The following is a 20,413-nucleotide window of genomic DNA, read 5'->3' as shown; positions in this document are numbered from 1 at the left end:
TTTCTCAATGATGAAAAACTGAAACCATTCCCTCTAAGATCAGGAACAAGACAAGGGTGCCCACTCTCACCACTATTATTCAACATAGCTTTGGAAGTTACAGCCACAGCAATCAGAGAAGAAAAAGAAATAAAACAAATCCGAATCAGAAAAGAATAAGTAAAGCTGTCCCTGTTTGCAGGTAACATGATACTATACATAGAGAATCCTAAAGATGCTCCCAGAAAACTACTAGAGCTATTCAATGAATTTGGTAAAGTAGCGCAATACAAAATTAATGCACAGAAATCTCTTGCATTCCTATACACTAATGAGGAAAAATCTGAAAGAGAAATTAAAGAAACACTCCCATTTACCATTGCAACAAAAAGAATAAAATACCTAGCAATAAACCTACCTAGGGAGACAAAAGACCTATATGCAGAAAACTATAAGACACTGTTGAAAGAAATTAAAGATGATACAAATAGATGGAGAGATATACTATGTTCTTGGATTGGAAGAATCAACATTGTGAAAATGACTATACTACCCAAAGCAGTCTACAGATTCAATGCAATCCCTATCAAACTACCACTGGCATTTTTCACAGATGTAGAACAAAAAATTTCACAATTTGTATGGAAACACAAAAGACCCCAAATAGCCAAAGCAATCTTGAGAAAGAAAAACGGAGGTGGAGGAATCAGGCTCCCTGACTTCAGACTATACTACAAAGCTACAGTAATCAAGACAGTATGGTACTGGCACAAAAACAGAAATATAGCTCAATGGAACAGGATAGAAAGCCTAGAGATAAACCCAAGCACATACGGTCACCTTATTTTTGATAAAGGTGGCAAGAATATACAATGGAGAAAAGACAGCCTCTTCAATAAGTGGTGCTGATAAATAACTGAAACATTTTCCTGTAAGTGATTAAAATATTTGTCGATTTCTCAGATTTTTAAATAGAAAAGAATGAAATTAGAACACTCCCTAACACCATACACAAAAATAAACTCAAAATGGATTAAAGACCTAAATGTAAGGCCAGACACTATAAAACTCTTAGAGGAAAACATAGGCAGAACACTCTATGGCATAAATCACAGCAAGATCCTTTTTGACCCACCTCCTAGAGAAATGGAAATAAAACAAAAATAAACAAGTGGGACCTAATGAAACATAAAAGCTCTTGCACAGCAAAGGAAACCATAAGCAAGACGAAAACACAACCCTCAGAATGGGAGAAAGTATTTGCAAATGAAGCAACTGACAAAGGATTACTCTCCACAATTTACAAGCAGCTCATGCAGCTCAATAACAAAAAAACGAACAACCCAATCCAAAAATGGGCCGAAGACCTAAATAGACATTTCTCCAAAGAAGATATACAGATGGCCTACAGACACATGAAAGAATGCTCAACATCATTAATCATTAGAGAAATGCAAATCAAAACTACAATGAGATATCATCTCACACCGGTCAGAATGGCCATCATCAAAAAATCTAGAAACAATAAATGCTGGAGAGGGTGTGGAGGAAAGGGAACACTCTTTCACTGTTGGTGGGAATGTAAATTGATACAGCCACTATGGAGAACAGTATGGAGGTTCCTTAAAAAACTACAAATAGAACTACCATACGACCCAGCAATCCCACTACTGGGCATATACCCTGAGAAAACCATAGGTCAAAAAGAGTCATGTACCAAAATGTTCATTGCAGCTCTATTTACAATAGCCAGGACATGGAAGCAATCTAAATGTCCATCGACAGATGAATGGATAAAGAAGATGTGGCACATATATACAATGGAATATTACTCAGCCATAAAAAGAAATGAAATGGAGGTGTTTGTAATGAGGTGGATGGAGTTAGAGTCTGTCATACAGAGTGAAGGAAGTCAGAAAGAGAAAAACAAATACAGTATGCTAACACATATATACGGAATCTAAGGGGAAAAAAAAAAAAAGGCCATGAAGAACCTAGTGGCAAGACGGGAATAAAGACACAGACCTACTAGAGAATGGACTTGAGGATATGGGGAGGGGGTGGGGTGAGATGTGACAGGGTAAGAGAGTGTCATGGACATATATACGCTACCAAATGTAAAATAGATAACTAGTGGGAAGCAGCCGCATAGCACAGGGAGATCAGCTCGGTGCTTTGTGACCACCTAGAAGGATGGGATGGGGAGGGTGGGAGGGAGGGAGATGCAAGAGGGAAGAGAAATGGGAACATATTGTATATGTATAACTGATTCACTTTGTTATAAAGCAGAAGCTAACACACCATTGTAAGGCAATTATACTTCAATAAAGATGTTAAAAAAAAAAAAATAATAATAATAATAATAAAGCATGTCATCAGCAAAAAAAAAAAAAAAAAAAAAAAGTCATAAGAAAATGAGTAGGTCAGCCATAGTGTAGGAGAAAACATTCCCAACTCATATCCTTTGTCCATGGATATATATCCAGAATATATAAAGAATTTCCACAAGTCAATAATAAAAAAGATAAACAACCCAATGTTTGAAAATAAGGTACAGACTTGAACAGATATGTCAATGGCCAATTATCACATGAAAAAGTCCCCAACGTCATTAGTCATCAGGAAAATGCAAACTAAAACTACAATGAAATAACACTACATATACATCAGAATAGCTAAGCTAAAAAGGACTGATAATACCAAATGTTGATGAGGACATGGAGTAACTGGAAGTCTCATAAATTGCTGGTGGGAATGTAAAATGATACAACCACTTTTGAAATCTGGCAGTTTCTCAAAAAGTTAAACATACACTTAATGTATGTCCAGAAATTTCACTAGGTATTTACTAGCCATTTGTCTTAAGTATTTACCCAAAAGAAATGAAAGCATAATGTCCACACAAAAACTTATACATGAATGTTCATAGCAGCTTTACTCATAATAGCCAAAAACTGGAATCAAATAACCACCAAACTGTGGTATAGTCATAAAATGGAATATTCTACAGCAATAAAAAGGAACAATAAAAAGGAAAGAGCTGTTACTGCAAAAACATGGATGAATCGCAAATGAAACAAAAGAAGCCAGACACAAAAAAGCTATCTAAGGGCTTCCCTGGTGGCGCAGTGGTTGAGAATCTGCCTGCCAATGCAGGGGACATGGGTTCGAGCCCTGGTCTGGGAAGATCCCACATGCCGTGGAGCAACTGGGCCCGTGAGCCACAATTACTGAGCCTGCGCGTCTGGAGCCTGTGCTCCGCACCAAGAGAGGCCGCGATAGTGAGAGGCCCACGTGCCGCGATGAAGAGTGGCCCCCGCTTGCCACAACTAGAGAAAGCCCTCACACAGAAACGAAGACCCAACACAGCCATAAATAAATAAATAAATAATTAAAAAAAAAAAAAAAAAAAAACTACAATGAGATATCATCTCACACCGGTCAGAATGGCCATCATCAAAAAATCTAGAAACAATAAATGCTGGAGAGGGTGTGGAGGAAAGGGAACCCTCTTGCACTGTTGGTGGGAATGTAAATTGATACAGCCACTATGGAGAACAGTATGGAGGTTCCTTAAAAAACTACAAATAGAACTACCATACGACCCAGCAATCCCACTACTGGGCATATACCCTGAGAAAACCATAGGTCAAAAAGAGTCATGTACCAAAATGTTCATTGCAGCTCTATTTACAATAGCCAGGACATGGAAGCAATCTAAATGTCCATCGACAGATGAATGGATAAAGAAGATGTGGCACATATATACAATGGAATATTACTCAGCCATAAAAAGAAATGAAATGGAGGTATTTGTAATGAGGTGGATGGAGTTAGAGTCTGTCATACAGAGTGAAGTAAGTCAGAAAGAGAAAAACAAATACAGTATGCTAACACATATATACGGAATCTAAGGGAAAAAAAAAAAAAAAGGCCATGAAGAACCTAGTGGCAAGACGGGAATAAAGACACAGACCTACTAGAGAATGGACTTGAGGATATGGGGAGGGGGTGGGGTGAGATGTGACAGGGTAAGAGAGTGTCATGGACATATATACACTACCAAATGTAAAATAGATAACTAGTGGGAAGCAGCCGCATAGCACAGGGAGATCAGCTCGGTGCTTTGTGACCACCTAGAGGGATGGGATGGGGAGGGTGGGAGGGAGGGAGATGCAAGAGGGAAGAGAAATGGGAACATATTGTATATGTATAACTGATTCACTTTGTTATAAAGCAGAAGCTAACACACCATTGTAAGGCAATTATACTTTAATAAAGATGTTAAAAAAAAAAAAAAAACCCAATCCAAAAATCGGCAGAAGACCTAAACAGACATTTCTCCAAAGAAGATATACAGATGGCCAACAAACACATGAAAGAATGCTCAACATCATTAATCATTAGAGAAATGCAAATCAAAACTACAATGAGATATCATCTCACACCAGTCAGAATGGCCATCATAAAAAAATCTACAAACAATAAATTCTGGAGAGGGTGTGGAGAAAAGGGAACACTCTTGCAATGTAAATTGATACAGCCACTATGGAGAACAGTATGGAGGTCCTTAAAAAACTAAAAACAGATCTACCATATGACCCAGCAATCCCACTACTGGACATATACCCTGAGAAAACCATAATTCAAAAATAGTCATGTACCACAATGTTCATTGCAGCTCTATTTACAATAGCCAGGACATGGAAGCAACCAAAGTGTCCATCGACAGATGAATGGATAAAGAAGATGTGGCACATATATACAATGGAATATTATTCAGCCTAAAAAAGAAACGAAATTGAGGTATTTGTAGTGAGGTGGATGGACCTAGAGTCTGTCATACAGAGTGAGGTAAGTCAGAAAAAGAAAAACAAATACCGTATGCTAACACATTTATATGGAATATATATAAAAAAAAAGAATGGTCATGAAGAACCTAGGGGCAAGATGGGAAAAAAGATGCAGACCTACTAGAGAATGGACTTGAGGATATGGGGAGGGGGAAGGGTAAGCTGGGACAATGTGAGAGAGTGGCGTGGACATATATACACTACCAAATGTAAAACCGATAGCTGGTGGGAAGCAGCAGCATAGCACAGGGAGATCAGCTCAGTGCTTTGTGACCACCTAGAGGAGTAGGATAGGGAGGGTGGGAGGGAGGGAGACGCAAGAGGGAAGAGATATGGGGGATATGGGGATATATGTATACATATAGCTGATTCACTTTGTTATAAAGCAGAAGCTAACACACCATTGTAAAGCAATTATACTCCAAAAAAGATGATAAAAAAAATGTCCATATTTGCAAAAAAAAAAAAAAAAAAAAAAAGATAAAATAGCTCTTTGGTATTAGTTTCACAAAGTACAACTAAACATTTCTTTAAAAATTTTTCTGAAGAGGGTGTTTTTTTCTCTTTCTGTACAAAACTTCCAAACTGTGCTGGTGTACAGCACTCATGTCAAATAGAAGGTGAAACATTTTAATTCTGCAGCAAGTGGAAATTAAAAATTCACAAAATTTGTTGAATTATACCAGGTATGGAAATGGCCTTCTCTTTCGTAAACCTGACTATATGTATATTATACATAAGACTACATATAAGCATGATATAAGATTATAGAACTTAAAATTAGTTTATAAAAGATACAAATCTGTTAACCTAAAAGGAACTCCAGATTTTTATAGAAAATTCATGATAAGATCCAATTTCATTCTATTTAAAAATCTGAGAAATCGACAAATATTTTAATCACTTACAGGAAAATGTTTCAGCTATTTATCAGCAACAATAATTGGTGAAAGTTTCTATGTATAATAATAGTAAGATGTTAAGGACATGAATTATATTGTGTCACCCAAATCCACTGAGTGGTGCTACTCATCATCCTTAACAGTTTTCACAGGTCTGCTTCCGCAAGCCAACAGTAGTCTATAAAAAAAATAGATTGGGTAAAAAAATCCACATGCTTAAACAGCCTCATACACCTATTCTAAAGTACAAACAAACTTTCACTGTTTAACCAAGAATATTCTCACTATCAGATGAAAGAACAATGAATGAAAAAACATGCAATCATATTAAAACATGAAACAGAAAACAGGACTTTTTCTGAGGAGGAAAATCAGTTTCATGATTTTGAAAAGCACACAAAATATCACATTTAATTTATTTTTCTACTGATCATCCTTCTATTTATAACGCAATACTTTATCTCAATTTTTAAACAATGTCCATGGTTAAATTCTACTTATGTCTCAAAGAACATTAGCAAGATTTTAGTCTCCCTCTTCATCCTCTCCACTCATGTTTTACGATGGTTTAAATAATAGTTTCTAGTAAAAAAGTTATTTTCCTTCAGAACTTATACTTGTTTCTATATTTCTTTTTGCTTCTTGTATTACAGCTCTGCTGAAGTTAAACTAGCTCTCATTCCATTATAGCAAATAAGTTTATATCATTATTTTTGGTGGTTTAAAATGTGACCATTGTTCTAGGTATTTTTTTTTTTAATTATTGTTTTCCATTCATCTAACTCAGCACAATGTGAGCTTTTATAAGTGAGATACATTATTGCTTTTCAGTTTTAAGAAATTTTATTTTTATGTTACTAATTCTTTTAAATTTATTGAAACTGGTTTTATGGTTAAGTAAAAATGTAAATATTCCACATGTAATTGAAAAGCCTGCATAATATTTTCTAACTGTTATATATATATCCTTAAAATCAAAGTTGGAAATAATTTATTCAAATCTCTATATCCTTATCACTTCATTTTATTTTATTTTATGCTTATTTGTCTATTTTTCTCAGTTATTTTCTCCTCCCCTCTCTTCTTGCTTTCTGTTGAACAGACTGAAATCTACCCCCATCCTATTCCATTTTTCCTACTGGTTTGAAATGTATATGTCTTATTACTCTTCTTTAAGTGGTCATCCTTAAAATTTTACACTGCATTCTGCTTAACAATTTAACAAAGCCTAAAATTAAACAAAATAATGCAGGGACCTTAGAATGCTTTAAGTCTGGTAAGCCTTTTCCAACTATATTTTCAATTGTTCACTTAGATTTATCTTGTCTTCTTCCTTTGAATTCCATCAACTTCATCAAGATGTTGTTGTACAAACAGCTTTATTACTGTTCAAATATGTGATTATACCTGAGGACCTGCCATTTGTTTCTAGCTACTAGATTATAAGTACTCATAACTGCTCTCTGTAATAATTCTCTTTCTTGCTAAGTATATCCATTAACACTTCTTTAGTGAAGGTTAATTGGCCTTAAATGCTCTTTGATTTTATATTTCTGTGAATGGTTTATCTTACCTTCATTCTTCAAAGAGAAAGAAAGAGAAAGTCAATGAGTCTACAATCCTTGGTTGGTAATTATTCCCTCTCAGAACTTTAACAGTTCTTGTCTCTGATTTTGTTTGTTTATTTGTTATACTTATCTTTTATCTGCTTTTAACATCTCTTGATTCTGGTGTTCTACAGTTCCAATATAAAGTGTTGTTTTGGGTGGGAATTTATTTTCCTTTGTATCACTAGGGATTTGAGAGGTTTCCTGAATCTAAACATTGGTGACTCTCTTCAATTTTGGGCAATTCCCATAGATTATCTCTTAAGTATTTCTTTTTCCCACATGCTCTTCCTTCTAGAACTCAGATCAGATACAAAAATCAATCGCTTTACCCTGTCCCCTAACCTAGCTTTCATATTTTCCATCTCTTCATCTCTCTGTGGTGCATGCTGGTTATTTATTTCAAACGTGTCTTCTAATTTGCTGAGTCTCTCTTCACCTGTGTCTAATCTGCTGTTTCAGCATTCACTAAATTCTTTATTTCAGTGATTACATTTTTCATTTCTCAATACTACTCTTTTTCAATTCTACTTGATCATTTTGATAGTCTCTTATTCTTTCCATTCTTCTACTCTTTTATTTCTTTATACATATAAAACAAATTTTATATCTTAAATCTATTTCAATATATACATTTATTTTGGTCTAATTCTGTAGTTTATTATTTCTGATGATTCTTCCTCTTGCATTTTATGTTTTTATTTTTATTGTGAGCATATGTTTCCTGGAAATGGATCTGTAAGAGCCTAGATGACTATATTCAACAGGAAGACAAGACGTGGAGAGAAAGTGCCAGAAGTAGAGGGAGGGGTAACTGAAAGTCCTGATGGAAGAATGCCAGTGTAGCTAGGTGGTGGTTGTAGTTTTGGGTCAGTTAAAGGAGGGACTAGGAACAGTAAGTGAAGGGAAGGGACCTTTCAAGGAATAAATGTGTGTGTGTGTGTGTGTGTGTGTGTGTGTGTGATGTGAGGGAAGATTCGAAAATCTTTACCCAGAAAAGCAAGATCATCAGGTAAGTGGTCTTTAGAAAGATTATTCTGGCAGCAGGATAGCAAATGGATCAGAAGGAGGTGAGGTAGAGACAGGAAAATAATGAAGACAACAATAGTAAATGCCAGAGATTTAGAGGGTTTGAATAAGTCAGTGATGGGATGACTGAAGAAAAGCAGACATGAGAAAATTCAAGAGATGGGGCTAAACCTAACCTTTCACAATCAAGCAGTAATGCTCTCTTTCCAAGGATCCACACCAAAGTTTTCATACCCATTCTAAGTGAGATGACATTCCAAAGCATACAAAATATGTTTGACTTGGACACTAACACTCATTTCACTATCATAAATGTCAAACAACCCATATTGATGGTCAGATACTATATGTCTTAGAAGACTTCATAAAAAACAGCCAGATAACAAGCAGTATATGTTTCAGCAGCATATTGTCTTGATCTGGGGAGTCCTTTTCAGCTAATGGAAAAATATATAAAACCGAAAGAAGTCAAAGTTGCTAGTGACAATTTAATCCAAATAGCTTAATCTGAAAAGCTTTATTGCTTAGAGAGATATAATATTACAGAAAGCTGAAACATATCAATGTACTGTTAGAGTTTCTAATTCTATGACATAAACTTATTTTTAAATATTCTTCTTTTGTAATATTGTCTTAATCTTGCAGTATTAGTGATAAGACTTTGAATAATGGAAATACCCAGTATAAATGCCTTTCCCTAAAATTCCTTATCTGATTATTCTACCCAAAGTCATGGACCAAAGTCACATTTCTGATTTTACACTTGAGATCAACAGGAGCAATAGTAATGGCTAAAATTCACTGAGGACTTACTATGTTCCAGGCATTATTTATATATATTAATTAATTTAATCTTCATAACAAGTCTATGAGATGGGTTATAATTATTACTTATATTTTTGGAGACAAGGAAGCTGAGACACAGAAAGGATAAGCACATTACCCAGGGTCACACGGCTGGCATTAATCAGTGGAAGCAGAAACCTAATCCAAACATTCCTTTCATAACCACTCCACTCCACTGCCTATCTGAAAGTGTGACTCATTATGTTAGTACATCTTGTTGAATTTTATAGTTTTATGCTGTTTGAAGGAGTGCTGCTGGAATCATCTTCATTTCTATACCTCCACTGGGCCCTTCTATGTAATTCTGAAAATACGAACGATCTTTGTTTGAAAATAGAGGTAGTCTTTAAGTGATAGCATGTGCATTTTGTCATGCCTTTGAGCTAGCTAGTCATAAAACTTCTCAAAGATAGTAACAGGTTTTGTTGACAATAATGGCCAGCCATAAACTGACTCAGAAATGCCTCATCCTAGACCAGGGGGTCAAGTCTGCAAGCACAATGGGAGCTTCCACTTGATGTTGCAGGTTACTGGACACAGAGTCCATGGTTCTCACTCCCAGAGGCAGCTGTGACCCAAATGAATTTAGCCTCACGGGTGTCAAGGAGACAACTGGACACCTACACTGAAGTGCAATGGCCACCTGTGCACCTGCAAGCCCTCTGCCCTGATGTGCAGTGAGCCTTTCCCACCTGGATTAGATGCTGCTTCAAGTATCAGGTAGACACTATGAACCAGGCTTGTGGAGAATGCCAATTACACACTGCCCCCAGGCACCTCTGTTTCAGGCTCCTCCTGAATATGGAGCCTTGCTGAGATCAGACTTGATCAAGATCTCCCTAGATAACAGTCATCTTGCCTAATAATACCTGCCAGAAGGCCTCCTCTTTGCTGCTTGTTGGTCTTTGGTAGTTCCCCTGACACCTGGCCTTTTCAAGCTCTCCCTCAGGGCTTCCCAGCAACTTTTAGAACAGGCACCATGCTTTTTATCAAAGCCTTGGGTCAGAAGTTATGTCAGGCATTTTCCTACTGGAAGAAAACAAAACACTCAAAATCAGCCAATGGATCCTTCCATGAACAAATCAGTTGGCTAGTAGAGAGCTCAGGGATAGTCACATAAAAATTCATTTTGATTAGGCCACCTAAAAATTGATTATAAAATACACAGGGGGATTCTGCAGATATTCTATATACTTTCAAGGTAGCATATTTAAAATATATTAATTTCTCCATTTATTTGGTACTTACTGAGTACCATCAGCAAAGCACTGCAGGAACAAAGAAGCGTGATTCTGTTTTCAGGAAGTTTAAAATCTGATTAAGGAGGGAGACATGTAACCAAGCATCTGTTCTATGAAGCCAGTAAGAGCCTGAAAGCTAGTGCTTTTCATAATAGATGCTAAACTAATTACCTAAACGGATTGTGCATTTTGCTTTCTTGTCAAAGCGATGCAGTCAAAGCACCTGGTCAAGGATCAAGTTGCAATCACTTCCTGGCTCCACCACTGGTCATGAGGGCCAACCTTTCCTGTCACAGTAGCTGGATAAGAGCAGTCACAACACAGACAAAACAGTGGAAGTCAGATCTGGGGATCTTGCTGGATGTTTGGGGAAAGAGAATCATTCACCTTTTTACTTATCCAACAAATATGTATTGAGAACCCACTGTCTTCCAGGACCATCCCTGTGCTCTGGGGATTAGGAAGTAGGAATAACAACAAAAAAGAAAGAGGAAGTGTCTGCTTTCCTGGAGCTTGAGTTGAGGGAATAAACAAATAAATACATGCTTAGTGCTTCAGGGTAATAAGGACCAAAGTCCAAATAGAGGAAAGCATTCTCTCTACCACTGTGATCAGGAAGGTCGACCTTGGACATGGAGCTACCAAGCAGATTCCTGCCTGAGCATCAAGCTGACACTGGGAAGACAGAGCGGAAACATGAAGAGAGGCTGATCCTGATGGCACAGCCTCATCTGGATCTAACCTTGCCTGAAATGAAATGATGTGAACCAACAATTCCCCGTTTTGTTGAAGTCACTTGCCAATACCCCAGTCCTTCACACTCCCATTTCTTATTACTCCACATAGAATCAAACAACCATTAAGTCCTGAAAGTGTTCTTTGTGTGCAGTGTCACTTTTTCATTCTCACCGCCATCTTCCCACTTCAGTCCCTCTTACACCTGGGAAATGGAATAACAGTGGAAGACCTCAGGGGGATGGATCCCACAGGAAGTAGTGAAGGAGGAAGGACACCTCTTTGGCTGGCCAAATCCACGCAAGTCAACCCAGGAAGTCATTCGGCATCACCTCCATCTAAGAAAATGGAAGAAGATGCTCATGAAGGCTCTGGGCATGTTGATGCTGGGGGTTGGGAAGGAGGCCTTGGGAGGGTGGGTAAGCCAGTCTCATCCCTAGGGAACTGGGATGGTGATTAAGATACAACATATGTCCTTTTCATGCTCAAATGCGCAATAGCCTGCAGGATGTATCTCCCCACTCCTGCTTCACCTTGCAGCAATATTCATGAGGAAAAGGAACTTTCCCTAGGCAAACATGCAGCCTATCTTCCAACAAATGAATCCTATCACTTAGAAGAAGAACAAGTGAAATCAGTCAATAGCGATGCAAATCTCCCAAAGATCAGGTTTTCAGGTTTCTTAAAATAGATCAGTAGTTCATCATGACAAAAGAATAGTAAATAATTATGATCCAAAATTTATTCTTATAATCTGGAAAATCAATATTATGTTTGTTAACCTTGTACGATAGTTCAAAATAGATCATTTGACTTACCTCTAATAGGTAATTGACTCTGAGATCTGTCAATTCTACTGTGTTCTATGCCAGAAAAAATATTTTTCAGAAATGTTCCTTGTCACTTTAAGAAAGCAAAGAGTAATTTGGCGTTTGCTCCCTTAAACTCTCTTATACATACCTTAACTAAACTCTAGTCAACATATCCTCTTGCAGTCCCCCAATTTTTTTAACCCCTCGCAATGACGGCATGGTTCACACCATAGAAAAGGATGTGCTCTGAAATGTCAAGGCTCACAGGTTTTCTTATCAGAACTTCCATGAATCGAGACTTCCCTGGTGGAGTAGTGGTTAAGAGTCCGCCTGCCAATACAGGGAACACGGGTTCGATCCCTAGTCCAGGAAGATCCCACATGCCGCGGAGCAACTAAGCCCACGCACCAAAACTACTGAAGCCCTTGCGCCTAGAGCCCATGCTCCGAAACAAGAGAAGGCACCTCAATGAGAAGCCCGCGCACCACAACAAAGAGTAACCCACACTGGTCGCAACTAGAGAAAGCCCGTAGCCTCAGTGCCGCAATGAAGACCCAACACAGCCAAAAATTAATTAATTAATTAATTAATTAAAAGAAGAAAACTTCCATGAATTAACACAACGTTGCAGAGAAGCCTAAGAATCACAGACACACAGCAGCTAGCCAGCTTGATGACATTACACAGCTATATTTTTCTTTTTATGTTATATTATTATACTTTTAGTGTACAGCAATGTCCTTATTCTCAAGTTTCTAATCATCAAAGACACAGCAAACGTAAAGCTATATGACAAATCCTTAATTTTGATAATCTCCAAACATTTGAACAGATGTCTATAGAAACATATTATTTTTCTTACATCAGCCAAATCTGAGACATTAAAATAGTTAACAGTTCTTAAAATATTTTCTTCCATAATAGAAGTTTATATTAAAATTACTTTCTTTGACCTGAATCAAATTACTGAATTATTTTCGCATGCTAATCAGATTCCCTTTATTATATCTACTCGCCTTTAAATCAAAATCCTACCAGCCATTCCTTAGAACTGTATTAACAGGAACCAGGACCTGGGAAGGCCTCAGAGGCAGGTTAAGTGCTGCTGGTTCTAACGGTGGCTGCATAGCAATATCCTAGAACACAAAACACCTCCGACACGTGAAGGCAATAGTTTCAACTGGGGCTCAACTGGGTCAGGGCAGATGTCTTTGTATTTCCTGATTGCTCACATGCTCAGAAATCCAAAGTGGAGAATATCCGTTCTGCATGGTAACAAGTAAGAAATAGCTCAATCCCACGTAACTGGATCGTCACCTAATCCAATCTGAGCCTCTCTTACAACTATTGACAGCGGTTTTTAATTCCTTCAGCAGGTCTCTCTACCCAACCAGCCTCCCTTAAGACACACAAACATACGTACACACACATGGTTCATTCTGCCACTTCTCCCACCAATTCACCACTCCGAGGAAGAGTGTATTTAGCTTAACTTTATCAAGCTCTTTGGCTGCCTGAGGATTTATAAATGTTAAAATAAAAACTAATTACAACCTTGAGAACTGCAGGTGGCACCTGGTCTTATGTCTCAAGGCAGCAGGTCGCTCCTGCATCATCCAAGCAGCAATGTCACTGCTTGCTCCTAAGCTCCAGAGAAACCCTCTGTTGGGTCTCGAACACCCCAAGTAATGAGATGCTACTGAAACGATCATGTGGGGACCCTAGGTCTATGCCACAGCATTCAGTGGCTTCTGAGGTTATCGAAACTGCCACTGATTCCAAACAAGGTTCACCATCCCCTTCCTCCCACAGTGGTCCAGTGAACACGTGGCATAAAAATTCCTTCTCCACAGGTGACAGCCACTAAGGCCAGAGATGGAACCACTGGTGATACAACTTAGGAACACATAAATTTAAATATCTGATACACCATTTACCATATCCCTAAAATGACTCATCCAAAAGTATCATATTTGCCAGTTTAAAAAACAAACTTTTTTCAAATTTCTCTCCATGAGTTAGCTATAACTAGCACATCCTCCATGAGTATCTTTTCCTGATGTACTACCGAGTAAAAACTTAATAAAAGCCATAGCCTAGATAAAATATATCATTTTTTCATTTGTGATTAACAGCCTTGGAGGGAGGTTTTTTTTTAAACTGGTCCATTAAACGGGCATATATTTAAATAAAAATTATATAGTTTCTAACTTTAAACTACTCAAAATTTCAAGTACTTTATGTTTCAATTCTATTTCAAATCAGTACACTGAAAATACCCATTACCTGGAAACTAAGGAGAATATTTTTATTTTTTATGGTGAGCCAGACTCCCTATATTATTATTGAAAAGTAAAGTTTCTAATGAACCAGAAAGGAAATTTATTGTAAAGCAACACTCAAACTAAGCACATGTATTATCACACAAGGTTATGTGTACACCTACCAGACATGCGCAATCTCTATGTCAAAGCATTATTTTCAAAAAGTTAAAAACACAACACATACAAATATAGAACAAATGCATGCCAAAGAATCATAAACTCATTAATGACTAATCCAGTAAAAGAGCATTTTGAGAAACTAGGAATTTACAGGCATTTATAGAAGAACATTAGAATGAGATTGCTAGGTTACAAAAAAACTGATCAATGTCCTACAGGGCAATAAAACCTTTGTAGTTACCATATGTACCTGAAAAAAAAAAAAAGAAATCATCAATTTCAGCGTCTAAACTCCAATCAAATGGTAAATGACCAAGTCAGACATGGGTGCATTCTTCTAGGTAATTAAACAATCATGTGGGCCTATTAAACAATGTTCCTGCATAATGTCAAAAGGTCACTCTATCATACCCTCTCTTTTTTTAACTTTTTATTTTACATTGGAGTATAGTTGATTTACAATGTTGTGTTAGTTTTTACAGTATTTACAAGTTGTGTATAACTTTAATTAGCACACAGATTTTAACCTTATGCCATAGAACTCAAACTGGAAAAAACAAGTATGATATTTTGAAGGAACGTATTACATATGGTTTCCTGCCTCTCAGAAATAGGTAGACATAAATAATTCAGTTTTTAAAAGTTATTCAATATGATGCAACAGAGCCTATAGCAATCAGCACCGCAACGGGCCCCAGGTAGGCAGATTGAGTGGGGACACTTTGGAAGTTACTCTGAAGAACTTTGTATGTTGAAGCCAAGCCTTTAAAGGCTCTGAAAAGTTAAGTGGGGAGAAGATCCAGAGGTTAATTTCATATTTGTTTGTCAGGATTAGAATTAGAATTGCAGGTCAACCCTGGATCTATTCATTCCAAATTGTTTGAACTCTTTTATACTTTTATAAGTATACTTTTATATTCAACTTCTGATTTTGATTTAAAGGGAAAAATTCAAATTCAAATTTGCTCAGTTAATTGAGATTTTTGTCAGTGAATATGTCCTTTATTTAGTACTCTTGAATGATTTGGGGTTTTTTTTCCAAATCAACTCAAAGGAGCAGACATTCTTGCGCTCCAGTCTTCTCCCCAGAACAGGCTTTCAGGCGTGGGAGGGTCACTGATAATGTGTCTTTAGGGTCATTTTGTTTGTTTGTTTGCTTAAAGAGTCTCCCCCAGTTGCATAAGCTTCAGGACCCTCACAGCTCTAGCATTGCCTGTCACTCTGTGTTGATAGTCACATGGACTTTGTAAGTTTTTTTGGAGAAAAAAATGCTGTTGTTTTCCCGAAGTTTTCAAAAATATTCTGACCTCAGTATTTCTGGGAAGTTTATTCAAATATGATTTTTTTAAAAAAACGGTCCGTTTACCAGTTTGTTGAAGACTCTTTCCAACAAGTCCAAGCTCCAGTGCTTACTAAATACCTCTCTCCATATTCTATGCTCATTTTCCCCAACATGTTTCACTGAATCACGAATGGATTCCCCATTCACCTGCTCCAGGGGCACATCTTCTGACAGGCTCCCTCCCTAAACCAAGGAACATATTACATATGGTCTTTTGCCTTTCAGAAATAGGTAGACATAAGTAATTCAATCTAAATATCAACCAAAATACTGACATTTTCTTATTCAGATTATATCTCTTCTTCCTCCCCAAAGATCTGAAAATTCATAAAGAAACAGTAGATTCACAGGGATAATCCTGATTAACTTGGAGGATTCGACTCACTCTAGAAAACCACTAAGCACACTATTGAGACAAAAAGAAGCCTGCACCAATTAAAACAGTAGCAGGATTTTAGTCCATATTACCCAAGGTGAAAACTTCTTTATGGACTGTATTGTCTTAGCACACATGGCATTACTTGAGAGTGACTGTGCTCACATAGCAATAGAATATGTTGATGACACTTAGCAAATAATTACAAAGAATCTGTGCCCATTGAAATGACAGGAGTTCTGACAAACAATACCCTTGAGAAGAGACATTTGATAAACACACTATTAGACATTCACTTAAATCAATTCTCACGATTTTATACTTCTTAGCAGTTGTAGCATTATGTTCAGTTCCTCCATTCTGCAATTCCTGTATTTTTATACCAAATTCTTAAGGTTAATCATGTTATTGGGTTAGGATAATTTATACAACAAGTGTCTCACTATTATACTGTGTTATGTTATTTTTCTTTTAAAAGAATAATATTGTGTGATAATATCTATTAGAGGATCATATTAATAAACTTTCATTAAAGATGATACAGTAACACTTTAGCACATAAGGAGCCATTGCTCCAGTGAAGAAAGGATTCAAATCTGATACAAATCTTCAAATTGAGGTGCTAATATATTTGCCTAGATCAAGCACTAGGTATTACATGAAGAGCACATGTTTGTCTCCCATGCTGGCCAACAAAATGGGCTTGATCTGCTCCCCCAACCAAGGGCAGAGACCTCTCATACATATGCAGGACATAACAGGGAGGAGACATTGTTGGATAAAAACAAATCCTGATTACCACTCCTAGAACAGTGATTCAAGTTGTGTGCCCCACCTGTAGTGGGCCAGAAATACATCTTTTATTCTCACAACAAGAAGGGCACTTTTGACAGGGGAAGGAAACAAAAGAAGACTTCTAGAGAAAATTACAAGTACTGAGATTTAACAAGGTGCGGATGAGTGTGTAACACTCACTAAAATGAACCCCTGGGTCTATAAATATCATCATTTACGTCAAATAATCACCATCAACAGCGGCTGAAATGTCTAACACTGGCTTCAGTCCTTTTCAGAGACTTCAGTCCTTTTTCTTTTCACTGGGGAGTAGAGTTAGGGAGGACAGCAGCTACTAGCTATAGCTGGTACTTTACTTATACGGGGAAAATAATTCAGCTGTAAATTAACTTCCAATTGTGTTGTTCCTTAATCGGGAAAGAGTGGACATTACTCCTCAAAGTGACATGCGATCCAGGAGACAGATTTACAATACTAAATATGCAATCAAAATACTGACATTTTCTTATTCAGATTATATCTCTTCTTCCTCCCCCCCCCAAAAAGATCTGAAAGTTCATAGGCAAATAGTAGATTCACAGGGATAATCCTAAAACAGAGAGCTACTGCCCTCTTCCACTTGTGGCTCATGGTAGGAAGTGAGCAAACCAACCACTGTCTGCACAACAACTTCTGGAAAACAGGGCTCTAACTTGGAATCTATATTCTAACTTTCCTCTTGCATTCTATTTAAGAGGATAACTCCATTAGAATAACACTTTCATCTTGACTAAATACAAAGAGTTCTAGAAGGCAGACCAAGTAGAGATGCACAATTTTTAAATATCAGGTCCTAGAGGATGCTGTCCATTCAACTTGTTTTATCTCCAAAAAGACAGAGAATAAGAGAAAAAAAAAAAAAAGCCCATGTTTTTGGCTATTTAGAAACATTACTCTCGCCCTGTGTAGACTCCTCCTGACTTAAAATTTCCCATTAATTATAAAGATTCATGTCAAAACATGGATAATTTCTGAGATGTCAAATGTTTCAACCAAGTCCTGAATGAGAGTATGTCTTATGCCAGAACCTCACCCAGGTTGACCCCCCCCCACCCCCCCCACCCCCCCCCCCCCGTCTGACTAATTTACTACTGAGAACCAGTTGTAAATAGAGGAAAAATGTCACTGTATACTTTTGGGGAGAAGATCTTTACCTTTTTAAAAATTTACATACAGTTCTCATTATTTTATCAGGGCTTAAGAATATTTCATTTTTGTTAGTTTTAAAGTCTTGTCTGAAAAGATTACTTGAGTTCTTAAAACACTTCTTAGGAATAAAAGGTTAGCGATCAAAAGACTTGAGCAAATGCTGGTGTTCGTGATTTCTTGTTGGTAGCCTAAATCCCATCCTGCTGGCAAACTCCTCTTTAGAATTTCTCAAATGATGGGACAGGACTAAAAGAACCCTCTACCTTGATTTATGTAGTAACAAATTTCAAATATGGGTTTGAAATACCTTGCTTCTATATACATCTACACATACAAACAAACACCTCCCAAATATTCGAGAGTTAAGGAAAAATCCAATTGGTCAAATTAGCTAATCTAGACTATAATAAGATTCATTCACCATTACTTCTACTGCTACAAAGGATACTGTCAAATGAGATTAGCAAGCAATTATCAAACACAGTCTGTGTACCCTCTATGAATCTTTAAGTCTGCAAAGACATTTAAATATATACTTGACACTTGAACAACTATAGTAGCCATCTTTGCGGTGACCAAGGACACTATAGTATCTAAAATGTTCTTAGCCATGCAAATTTACATAGGTACTTTTAACTTACTGAACTTTTAATCAGAGTACTAAGCACATCTAAATAAAACAGAGGCTGAAAAGTGAAAACTAGCATTGACATTTGAAGAGTCAGCCAGAGACCCAGACGAACTGAGCTTAGAGATATATTCAATTCAGAAAAGGATATCTGCCTGGATATTCAGACATGGAGCACCTCAGAGCATGTGACTCTTAAAAAAGATGCTCAGTATGAAGAACATGATACCTCTGTGGATTTCAGGGAATAAAATACAAACAGAAAATAAAGAAATATCAAAATAACTGATCTTGCAATATCCTGTAATCACAACTAAGGAGACAAGAAAGGCAGCACAGCACTCTGCTTCTCTTATAAGGGAAGGATTTTTGAAGCCATGTTTCCTTTAAGTAAGAGTGACCTCTGGTGACTTTTTAATTGCACCTCAGTGTACTATGTTAAATTATTCTATAATTCTTTTATACTAGCAAATCATTTAGTACTACATTTTTAATTTCTTAGCAAAGTGATAAATGCTTTACTGCAGGACCTAAGGATTTCATGTAAATGCCTCCATTTTAATTAATTCATGGAAATTGTGCCCAAAGCTAAATTAAAATTCTGTCTGAAACACGGGGCAGTATTTTCTTAAAGGAGACTAAGGCTCATTTTCAGGAGTGACTCATATAATATGGCATTAAATCAGCTGATACTAAATGATGACAACACAAACTTATCACAGCCTCGGGGCATATATGGATGAATGCTGGAAGGGTAACTATTTGTACAAAATGCTTTTCACTTTAGCACAAACTTCCTGGTAAGGGCAGAGTTCCCCAGCCCACCCCACCCCCAGATAAAACTGGATACCCAGCAGCAAGGTCGGTTTCTAACATGCCTACTAGCACTTTCTTGAAATGCATAATAGCTTGCCTTACTCCCTACAACCTGATTTTAAAAAATTCTTGAGGGGGATGGGGCCTGGATGTAGGACTAAGGGGGCTTTCTTCAAATCCCTCAAGGAAAGAAAAGCCCTATGATGGAGATTTCAATCTGAATAACACTTCGAAAACTTTTTCCGATTTCCAGATTAAAATGCCTTGAGGTCGGCTGAATCAATTTGGCTAGCATCTTTAGATCAGACTCACATTGCCAGTCCAGAACTGAGAGGTTAATACATCTTCACTGAACCAACAAAATGAGAAACACAGCACATCACAATATACAAGCATGTGCACTTGCAAATGAACCTGAATGGCAGGTTATGTTTTTCCTTGAAGCAAAAGCCTTCTAATTCTGAGGGGTCTATCCTTCTCGTAATTCTGGGGACTAGCCAGGTTTGCCGCCTGGGCTCTGCTGCGGAGCCTGCCCGCCGCTGCAGCGCCCGAGTTCTTGGTACCCGATTCCGCAGGGCGCCAACTGCAAACATCTACGCTAATGCAGGACCCGGCCAGGTCGGCCAACGATTTCCTTTCTGACATAAATCCTGCAAAATGTATTCATAGTAAAAAGAAATAAATGACATATTGGCATGCTCTTCTCTCCTCATCTCCTGCTATTCTCTCTCTCTGGTCTCTCTCCGCCTCAATATTCTCATGCTAATTTTAGGTTTTACTAGAACTTGAGCTTTCTCAATGAATATTCAAAACAACAGCA

The 20,413-nt window shown here is 37.3% G+C and overlaps 1 protein-coding gene across 4 annotated transcripts in view; it reads right to left on the bottom strand.

Moving 5' to 3' along the window:
• The window catches only part of LOC309665098 (contactin-associated protein-like 3), a 239,849-nt gene that overhangs the window by 176,838 nt on the left and 42,598 nt on the right, over nucleotides 1-20,413 (bottom strand). The gene's annotated exons all lie outside the window — the stretch shown is intronic.

The sequence above is a fragment of the Balaenoptera physalus genome (genome assembly GCF_965194825.1).
Source record: "Balaenoptera physalus genome assembly, chromosome: 7".
Lineage (NCBI taxonomy): Eukaryota > Metazoa > Chordata > Mammalia > Artiodactyla > Balaenopteridae > Balaenoptera > Balaenoptera physalus.
Note: the sequence above shows the minus strand (reverse complement) of the source record. Positions and strands in the feature narration are given on the sequence as shown.